The sequence below is a fragment of the Cetorhinus maximus genome, chromosome 29, assembly GCF_964194155.1.
Source record: "Cetorhinus maximus chromosome 29, sCetMax3.hap1.1, whole genome shotgun sequence".
Taxonomy (NCBI): Eukaryota; Metazoa; Chordata; class Chondrichthyes; order Lamniformes; family Cetorhinidae; genus Cetorhinus; species Cetorhinus maximus.
The window spans coordinates 6,665,154-6,676,660 of record NC_135907.1 but is presented as its reverse complement, the minus strand read 5'-3'; positions in this window follow the sequence as shown (position 1 = coordinate 6,676,660).

The window sequence follows — 11,507 nt, the reverse complement described above, 5'->3', positions numbered from 1 at the left end:
AACCATTACAGACTGGAATCTCTGTCTCCATTTCTTTTCATGTTTCACTCTTACTCTTGTTCTCACATTCGGAATGCAGCACAACTGCTCGAGGCACATCTTTTGTTTCTTTACTTGTCCCATTTCCACTCCCTTTGACTCCGCACGACTAGCTCTTCTGTCATTTAATCTCTCCCTGTCTTACACCCAATCACAGAGCTTCCCTATTGTCCTTTTTCTCACCCTCCTGTTGCTTAAAGTCGATGACATTTCAAACTTGTCCAGTTCTGATGCCTGAAACGTTAACTCGATTTCTCTCTGTACAGATGCTGTCAGACCTGATGAGTATATCCAAGGATTTCTGAATGTATTCAGAGGAATTCTCTGTTACTCCAGCCCGGGATCACGGATGCAATGGATGTTATTGAAAACAAGTTCCCTGGGCCATTTTGTTAGAACTTGTTTGCTTCTAAAATTGTATTTTTACTCTTCTGACATTGTCTCAAATTAACCATTAACCTTCTGACATGGATCCATGTATCCATTTAGCATGGGTGGATGATTGGACAATGGAGAAGTAGCAGAGAGTAGGGATAAATGGGACATTTTCGCTTTCTCAGCCGCTAACTAGGGGATTTCTGCAAGGATCAGAGCTGGGGCCTCAACTATTTACAATCCCTGTTAATGATTTAGACAAAGAGATCAAGCTGAGAGAAGTAGGGAAAGCGGAGGGGTGAAATCAAAAAGGAAATTAGGACAGTAAAGAGAGGGCATGAAAGAATATTGGCAAGCAAAATCAACACAAAGATGATTGATCAATTTAGAGTAAGAGGATCACGAAGGAAAGAATGGAGCTCATAAAACACCGAAAAGGTAACCTGTGGGTGGAGGCGGAGGATGTGGGTTTGGGTCTGAATGAATACTTTGCGTCTGTCTTAACAAAAGAGGGGGAGAATGCTGACATTGTAGTTCAGGAGGAGGAGTGTGAAGTATTGGATGTGATAAACGTAGGGAGAGAGGAAGTATCAAGGGGATTAGCATCGCCAGAAGTGGATAAATCACCAGGGCTGGATGAAATGTACCCCGGGCTGTGTCCGCTCCAGTCAACAAGGATCTGACTACTCTAATCCCATTTTCCAATGCTTGGCACGTAGCCCTGGAGGCTATGTCAACGCAAGTGAATATCTAAATACTTCTTAAATGTTACGAGAGTTTCTAACTCAATCACCCTTTCAGGCAGTGAGTTCTAGACTCCCACCACTGTCTGGGTGAAAAAAATATTCCTCAACACCCCTCTTAGCCTTCTACCTCTTACCTTAAATCTATGCCCCCTGGTTATTGACCCCACTACTAATGGAAAAAGTGCCTTCATATCCACCCTATCTATGCTCCTCATAATCTCATACACCTCTATCAGGTCCCCTCTCAACCTTCATTGCTCCTAGGAAAACAACCCCAGCCTATCCAATCTTTCCTCATGGCTCAGACACACCAACACAGGCAGCATCCTGGTAAATCTCCTCTGCGCCCTCTCCAGTGCAATCACATCCTTCCTATAATGTGGTGACCAGAACCGCACACAGTACTCCAGTTGTGGCCTAACCAGCGTTTTATACAGTTCCAGCATAACCTCCCTGCTCTTGTATTCTATGCTTCAGCTAATAAAGGCAAGTATCCCTCATGCCTTCTTAACCACTTGATCTACATGCCCTGCTACCTTCAGGGATCTATAGATATGCTCACCAAGGTCCCTCTGATATTCAGTGCTTTTCAGGGTCCTACCATTCATAGTGTATTCCCTTGCCTTGTTAGCCATCCCCAAGTGCATTACCTCACATTTTTCTAGGTTGAATTCCATTCGCCACTGCTCTGCCCACCTGACCAGTCCATTGATATCCTCCTGCAGTTTACGGCTATCCTCCTCGCTATTTACCACTCTACCAATTTTCCTCTTATCTGCAAACTTCTTGATCATACCCCCTACATTTAAATCTAAATCATTTATGTACACCACAAACAGCAAGGGCCCCAGTACCGAGCTCTGTGGAACCCCACTAGAAATAGACTTCCAGTCACAGAAACATCCCTCTACCATCACACTCTGCTTCCTGCCTCTCAGCCAATTTTGGATCCAACATGCCACTTTGCCATGGACCCCATGGGCTCTTACTTTCATGCCCAGTCTGCCATGAGGGACTTTATCAAAAGCCTTGCTAAAGTAAAATGCATTATCCTCATCAACACTCCTGGTTACCTCCTCAAAAAATTCGGACAAATTTTTCAAACACGACCTTCCCTTAACAAACCCATGCTGACTGTCCCCGATTAATCCTTGTCTCTCCAAGGCCAGATATATTCTGCCCCTCAGAATTCTTTCTAGTAACTTCCCCACCACTGAGGTTAGACTGACTGGCCTGTAATTTCCTGGTCTATCCCTTCCTCCCTTTCTTAATATTGGAACAATTTTAGCGGTCCTCCAGTCCTCTGGCATCACACCTGTGGCCAGAGAGGATTTGAAAATTATTGCCAGGGCCCCTGAAATCTCTTCCCTAGGCTCCCTCAACAGCCTGGGATATATCTCATCCGGGCCTGTGGATTTATCCATTTCTAAGGCCGCTAGACCTGCAAGTGCCCCCTCGCTCTCTATGTTAATTTCCTCTAATATTTCAAAGTCCTACACCCTGATATCTGTATCTGCGTCGTCCTTTTCCATTGTGAAGACCGACGTAAAGGATTCATTGAGGACTGCACCCATGTCTTCCGGGTCCACACACAGATTACCTCTGTTATCCCAAATTGGCCCTACTCTTTCCCTAGTTATTCTCTTACTCTATATATATTTAAATAACCCCTTTGAGTTTTCCTTTATTCTATCCACCAATGCTTTCTCATGCACTCTCTTAGCTTTCCTAATTTCCTTTCTAAGTTCCCTCTACACTTTTTACATTCCAGGAAGGACTCAGCTGTATTGAGCCCTCGGTATCTGCCATAAGCTTCTCTTGTTTTCTTCATCCTAACCTTTATGCCCCTTGACATCCAGGGTTCTTCAGGATTGGTTCCCCCCACCCGTTGCCTTTATGGGAACATAATTGCCCTGTGCTTTTGCTATTACCTCCTTGAAGAACCCCCACTGCTCTGACACAGTTTTATCTGCAAGTAGCTGCTCCCAGTCCACTTGTGCCAAATCGCATCTCATCTTAGTAAAATTAGCCTTTCCCCAGTTTAGAACTTTTATTCCTGGCCCAACCTTATTCTTTTCCATAACTATCCGAAATCTAACTGAGTTATGGTCACTATCTCCAAAATGTTCCCCTACTGATATGCCTTCCACCTGCCCGGGCTCAGTTCAGAATATTAGGTCCAGAACTGCCCCTTCCCTTGCTGGGCTTTCTACGCACTGTCTAAGAAAGTTCTCCTGGATGCAACTTCAGAATTTTACTCCCTCCCTACCTTGCACACTGAAACTATCCCACTTAATATTTGGGTAGTTAAAATCCCCTACCATTACTGCCCTATTATTCTTACACTTCTCTGAAATTTGTCTACATATTTGATCCTCTATCTCTCCCTGACTGTTTGGGGGCCTATAGTACACAGGTCATATCTGACTAATTAGATTGAAGTTTTTGAGGAAGTAACAAGTAGGATTGATGAGGGTGGTGTAGTTGATGTGATACACATTGATTATAACAAGGCTTTCGACAAGGTTCCACATGGCAGACTGCTTAAAAAAATAACAGCCCATAGGATCCAGGGGAACGTAGCGAGCTGGATACAAAATTGGCTCAGTGGCAGGAAACAAAGGATGGATGTTTTTGTGACTGGAAGGCTGTTTCCAGTGGGGTTCTGCCGGGCTCAGTACTGGGCCCCCTGCTTTTTGTGGTCTATATTAATGATTTGGGCATAAAAGTAGAATGATCAAGAAGTTTGCAGACAGCAGAAAAATTGGTTGATAGCGAGGAGAGTTGCTGTGGACTGGAGGAAGATATCAATACACTGGTCAAGTGGGCAGAAAAGTGGCAAATGGAATTCAACCCAGAGAAGTGTGAGGTGATGCAATTGGGGAGGTCAAACAAGGCAAAGGATTACACAATAAATGGGAGGAAACTGAGAGGTGTAGAGGAAGTGAGGGGTCATAGAGTGAATGTCCACAGATCCCAGAAGGTAGCAGGACAGGTTGAGAAGGTGGTTAAGAAGGCAGATGGAATCCTTTCATTTCTTAGCTGAGGCATAGAATATAAGAACAGGGAGGTTATGCTGGAACTATATAAAACATTAGTTAGGCCACGACTTGAGTACTGTGTGCTGTTCTGGTCACCTTGTTACAGAAAGGATGTAATTGCATTCGAGAGGGAACAGAGGAGATTTACCAGGATGTAGCCTGGGCTGGAAAATTGCAAATATGAGGAAAGATTGGAGAGGCTGGGGTTGTTCTCCTTAGAACAGAGGAGGCTGAGGGGAGATTTGATTGAGATGTACAAAATTGTGAAGGGCCTGGATAGACTGGATGGGAAGGGCCTATTTACTTTAGCAGAGAGCACATTGACGAGGGGATATAGATTTTAAGAGATTGATAGAAAGATTAGAGGGGAGATGAGGAAAACCTTTTCTCACCCAGCGGATTGTGTGGGTCTGGAACTCACTGCCTGAAAGGGGAGTAGAGGCCGGAACCCTCAACTCATTGAAAAGGTGTCTGGATATGCACCTCAACTGCCGGAACCTGCAGGGCTACGGACCAAGTGCTGAAAAGTGGGATTAGGCTGGCGGGGGTTCGTTCTTCAGCCAGGGCAGACACGATGGGCCGAGTGGCCTCTTTCTGTGCTGTAAACATTCTACGATTCTACGGTACATTCAGACGGTTGCTATGCAGCCATTCACACCTCATCTGGACACATCTTTTGTTTCTTTACTTTACCCATTACCACTGCCTCTGGCTTTTGTACCATGAAACCTTTTATCCTTTAATGTCTCCTGCCCTCCACCCTATCACACACCTTCCCTTTTGTTCATCGACATCATTCCCTCCCCAGGCCAACTCCTATTGGTCCAAATAAAATCGGCCTTCCTGGTAATAAATCCATGAGTTCTGTCATTGGTGGAGATTGTGGCTGGTTAATTGGTTCAATGTTGCTGCTTCTGGTCTCACTGGTGTCAGGTGAGTGCGGCTTGTGTGTATAAAAGGTGCTGCTCGGTGCCTGAAGGGATGGTTGAGTTGTTTGGTATCATGGGGGATTTTGTAGTGAGGGCTTTGTTCCCAGGGCTGGTGTTAGTTGGAGCTGTTTGTGGCTCTGATACTTGGCAACTGTTTCTCGGCCAGAGGTTTCCATGGAGCAGAGTCAAAGCCACCCCTGTGCCTCAGACATTCTCTCCGCCTGGGCCTCCCTTTGGTTCCCATTTCCGTGTGTCTGAGGGTGGAAGTGTGTCTCCACTGCAGACTGTGATGGTGCAGTGTGGAGAGGACAAGCTGCTGCTCAGGGTCCAGCTGGATTTATTTGGAACCTGGCACCTGATCAAAGCTGCTGACCTGACCCTGGGGACAGCAGGTTGTTGGCCAACCAGGATCTACTCTCAGAACCACACTGTCCTCTTTGACTATGGACTCCATGAGTGTGGCAGCAGGTTGCAGGTAATGGGAATCCTCAGCTCTTGCTCTAAGCTTGGGCTGTAGGTTGTTCCCCACTCTTCATTCCAACACTGGGTGAGATGTCAATGATATTGAGGAGATAGCTGTCTCCTGCTTTATAAAACTACAAATTAGCTTTCTATCTTGTATTGTACTTTACTTTAACTGATCCCTGAGTCTCTCCAACCTATGACATCAGCCCCATTGGTCTTGAACCTTCTCTTTGGATCCTCCAAGCTTTTCCTTTTGTTGTTTTGAGGATTTTCAGCTCTATTCCCCTCATTCAGATCAATCCAACTGGAGGTTTCAGTCCAGTTTAATCGAACCAGGTTTAGAATGAGATGTGATGAAAATTTGCTTTTTCATATAAATTTGGATAGCTTGAATTTCCAAGCAATGGTGGGATGTGACACCCAGCTTTCAGAAACTAAGCTGAAGTGTTAATTTTTTTCAAAAGGTTATTGATAAATTAGTACTAAACTTTTATATTATGAAAAGTGAAGTTGCAACAAGATATGGGAACAATGGAATTTACCTGTAGAGAGGATGAGGCTGAGTCAGTATTGAAGACATCCTAAGATCTTTCATAAATGTGAGAAGCCTCCAGCCTCTGCATCAAGTTCCTGTCTAAAGGAACCAAGGATGTGTCAACTCGTATTGAATTCTCCTGTCCAGGTGGTGTTGCTTTGCCTGGGTCTGTACAAATCTGTTTTTTAACTGTTGCCTTAATGAAGGTGTCACTGGGAGCCAGATTAATCAGAATTTTGGGAGTTCTTATAGTAATTTGTAGACATAATGGATGTGCTTAATCTTTTCTTTAAATGTTTACATTTTTATCTAAACCTCCTGAATTTGTGGCAGTCTTTGCTGTTCCTGAATTCCGGGCACTGATCTCAAAATAAAATACTAATTGCAAAACAGTTGAGTGCCTAATCAAGTTTCCCTCGTGGATTTGATCCACCTGACTAGCATCATCTGCCACATCATAACATTCCCTTCATTCCCCAAAATAAATCCATCTGTCTCCAATGTACTCGGTGACTGAGCATTCACAGCTCTCTGGGATAGAATCCCAAACATTCACCACCTGCTGTATGAAGTAATTCCCTGTCACATTAATCTTAAGTGACCCCCTGACCTGAGATGCCTACCCCTAATAATCAACTCTCCTCCGGCTGGGGGGAAGCAGCCTCTTCACACTGATCCTGTCCATCCCCCTCAGAATTGTTTTCAGGGGATGGGATGACTTCATTGTTAGCCCCTGTGGAGAACATTCTCATTTCAGATCAGTTCTTCATTCCTTCACCTGATTCTTTCAGATGATTGGAGATTTCCTCATCTACACCACCCACCTGAACCACACCCCAGAGTATCATGGATCTGTCATTGTGAGAACAAATGGAGCTGTCGTTCCCATTGAGTGTCGTTATTTGAGGTGAGAATCTTTATTCGCTTTGTCAATAAGATCTACAGCTGCTGGTGGTCTCTGAAGATGTCCTAAAATGACTCCCCTGCCTTTCCAGGAAGGGCAATGTGAGCAGTGACCCCATCAAGCCCACCTGGATCCCATTCAGCTCCACCAAGTCTGGAGAAGGGCATCTGTCATTCTCTCTGCGCCTAATGAATGGTATGTGATGGGTGGATGGGGAGTGATTTCCTGTAGTCACTCACTGGGAGTTACAGCCACTGTCTCTAACCCTTGTCCTCTTGTACTTCAGGTGACTGGCTTACAGAGCGCACTTCGACTGTCTACTACCTGGGTGAGCTCATTCACATTGAGGCCTCTGTTTCAATGATCAACCACATGCCCCTGAAGCTCTACATTGACCGCTGTGTAGCTACACTGAGCCCAGACAAGGACTCCACCCGGAGATACAGCTTCATTGACCACAATGGGCAAGGATCTCTCTGCTTTCTCCAGCTGGTCCCATCTCAATGGCTTCACTTGATTCACTTCCTGTCCCTTTTTAATCTTTCTTCAGTTGCCTCCTGGACAGCAAAGCTGAGGACTCCTTTTCAACTTTTGTGTTGCCAAGAGACGAGCGGGAGCTGGACAAGCTCCGCTTTGACCTGGATGTGTTCCGTTTCCTTGGAGATGACCGTTCCTTGGTAAGAGGAAGCTGATCATTGGGGTCTCCATGTTGGGAGGGAGTCACTGAATCATGACTTGTGTTGAATGTGTCCCTCAGATTTTCATCACCTGTCACCTGAAAGTTGCTCCATTGGATCAGAGGGATTCCAGGAACAAAGCTTGTACTTTCCAGAAGGTGCAGAATGTGTCAGTTCCCCCTCTCTCTCCCTCAGGGATGTTGTGTGGGGATGTGATGCACAACCTGGTTGATGGGATCTTTCTCTTGTTTAGCTGGACCCCATTGGAGGAATCGAGCATTGACATTTGTGCCTGTTGCCATGTGGGTAACTGTGGTGCCACAAGGGAGTTGTGGTTAGGTCCCAGAGGAAGGAGAGATCTTGTACCTGAAGCTGGTGGGACATTGATCCTCTAGATGTTGGACGTCCCCCTTTCCCCTCTCTAACTGGAATGTTTGATGTTGCAGAGAGTGAAGCTGGATTGAAGTGGGAGGGTGAGGCCTCACTTGGACCCCTGCAGGAGATGAGAAGTGGTATCGCACACTCCTGCAGAAACAACAGGTCAGCTTTGACCTTGGCAAGGTAGTCCAAGGTCGCAACACATCGAGTAGTAGATTTAATGCTACGCACATTTCTGGATACAATCTTTACACCCATTTTAAAGCATTTAGTGTCTTACCAAACCTGTTGTCTCTGAGAGTCCGAGACCTTTGGTCTGCTCCTGCATACCCATAGTGTTCACAAATTGCCTCACTTTGGATGGGCTGAGGAAACTGTCCTGAACCTCCCCATTGGAGATGTTCTGCTCAGGTGGCATCTGGGGATTCGTGTAGAGGACGGGATTTGAAATGTCCTCTGTTGGAGAAGCTTCCCCAATCCTCTCCCCCTCTGGGGCGTCGCTGCTCCCGGCTTCCCGGAGCTGGGGTGCGCTGAGCGCTTCACTGCTCCCAGATTGCTGGGGTTGGGGTGCACTGGCCTCTTCAGGTTGTGGGCAAAGTCGGGGTGCGCTGGTCTCCTCATTGTCGCCAATGTTCTGGAGCTCGGGTGTCTCGTCCTCCAACTCCCTAGAGCTTTTCCGCTTCTTCTGTAGGTGCCGCCCTTACCTTTCTTCGTCTGAAGAGCAGCTGTCCTTGTCATCCGTGTCGGATAGGAGACGCCTCTTGCCACTTGTCTGGGAAGTGGCTTGGTCCCTTCTTAGCCCCTTCTTCCTTTTGGCTCTCTTCACCAGCTGCCACTCCCCCTGCTGATTTTCCGCTGCTTCCTCCTCCATTGATTCGCTCTCCTGAGGAGTGGGAGGTTCAGGGGGCAGTGCTGTTGATTGGCTGTCTGCTGCCTCAATCTTATCCTCCACCTAGTCTCTCTCTGTGTCCTCCTTTGTCCCGTTGTTCTCACTGGGGGCCATGGTGTTTGGAGTGTTACAAGAGTCCTTGGTAGTAGTGACACGAAGCATTTCTTCTGCTTCCCCCTCATTGGCGTTGGCTGCCCGTGCATAAGTGAGGCAGCGTTTGGGGCAGGTCCTGTAGAGGTGACCTGCCTCGCCACACAGGTTGCAGCACTTAGTCTGTTTTCAGTCCTTTGTCTGGTTCCCTTCCTGTTTGCAGTTCTTGCAGAGGGCGGCGCTGCAGTTGGCCGCCACATGACCAGACTTGCCGCATGAGTGACAAAGTTTGGGTTGTCCAGCGTAGACCAGGTAGCCACGGCTTCCCCCGATAGCAAATCTGGAAGGAGGGTGGAAGACGGCTCCCTTACCGTCGGTCTTGAGCGTGACCTTAACCTGGCGTTTGCTGGTCCAAATCCCGAAGGCGTCTCTAACCTCGGTGCAGCTCCCAACCTTGTCGACGTACCTGGCGAGGAAGGTGAACACGTCGGCGACAGCGACGTGGGGGTTGTAGAGATGCACCGTCACCACACGGTCCCGTTGCAACGGCAGAGCAAAGAGCGGCTCCACCATCAGGATCTTCATCTCCGGCTGGTCTCTCTTCTCCTCGAACACCTTCAGGAACTTGACGCAGGCAGCAACATTCCTGAAGGTCACGTCGAAATATCCAGCGCTGGGGAAGTCTTGCAGGGAGTAGCTCTCCTCCGCTTCCAATCCAAACGCCTTCAACAGGATCCGCTTGATGAGGAAGGCCCGATCCATGGGTGCTCCTCCTTCACTGTCCTTCACTGTCACCCGAACGGTGTTACGTACCCCCTGGTTTGGGGCTCCTTTGGTTTTAGCCGTCGCTTCACTACAACTGATCTTAGCCAAAAGGCCGAGAAGCGATAACCCAGAAACCCATGCACCCGTCCCGTCTTCCTCGGCCTCCGGCTTCACCGTCCGTTTTGCTGCGTGTGGCCGAACACGGGCTGAAGACCCGACAGCCAGCATTGAGCATCAGGACCTTTCTTGCTTGATGCTGCCTCCCTGAAGCAGCGCCTGCAACAGCTTCAAAACCCAACAGGGGGCATCGTCCAGTCCCGGGCTCCGCCCTGACAAGCAGCACAAGTGCACACCAGCAGCAGCCCTGCAGTTGTACCAATATCCAACAGGGGGCATTTTCCAGTCCAGGATTCCACCCTGACAAGCAGCACAAGTGCACACCAGCAGCAGCCCTGCAGTTGCACCAAAATCCAACAGGGGGCATCGTCCAGTCCCGGGCTCCACCCTGACAAGCAGCACAAGTGCAAACCAGCAGCAGCCCTGCAGTTGCACCAAAATCCAACGGGGGGCATCATTCAGATATAAAAACAAAGAACTGCGGATGCTGGAAATCCAAAACAAAAACAGAATTACCTGGAAAAACTCAGCAGGTCTGGCAGCATCGGTGGAGAAGAATAAAGTTGACGTTTCGAGTCCTCATAACCCTTCAACAGAACTGAGTAAAACTAGGAGAGGGGTGAAATATAAGCTGGTTTAAGGTGGGGGGGTGGGGGGAGAGAAGTCGGGCGGGGGGGGGGGTGGTGTGGTTGTAGGGACAAGCAAGCAGTGATAGGATCAGATAACCAAAAGATGTCAGAGACAAAAGAACAAAGAGGTGTTGAAGGTGGTGGTATTATCTAAACGAATGTGCTAATTAAGAATGGATGGGAGGACACACAAGGTACAGCTCTAGTGGGGGTGGGGTGATATAAGACTAACAGGGCATAAAAGGTATAAATTTAAAAATAATGGAAATAGGTGGGAAAAGAAAAATCTATATAAATTATTGGAAAAAATAAAAGGGAGGGGGAAGAAACGGAAATGGGGGTGGGGATGGGGGAGGGAGTTCAAGATCTAAAGTTGTTGAATTCAATATTCAGTCCGGAAGGCTGTAAAGTGCCTAGTCGGAAGATGAGGTGCTGTTCCTCCAGTTTGAGTTGGGCTTCACTGGAACAATGCAGCAAGCCAAGGACAGACATGTGGGCAAGAAAGCAGGGTGGAGTGTTAAAATGGCAAGCGACAGGGAGGTTTGGGTCATTCTTGCGGACAGACCGCAGGTGTTCTGCAAAGCGGTCGCCCAGTTTACGTTTGGTCTCTCCAATGTAGAGGAGACCGCATTGGGAGCAACGAATGCAGTAGACTAAGTCAGAGGAAATGCAAGTGAAATGCTGCTTCACTTGAAACGGGTGTTTGGGCCTTTGGACGGTGAGGAGAGAGGAAGTGAAGGGGCAGGTGTTGCATCTTTTGCGTGTGCATGGGGAGGTGCCATAGGTGGGGGTTGAGGAGTAGGGGTGATGGAGTGGACCAGGGTGTCCCGGAGGGAACGATCCCTACGGAATGCCGCCAAGGGGGGTGAAGGGAAGGTGTGTTTGGTGGTGGCAGAACTGTTTTTGAAGGTAGCAGCATCAGAACAGA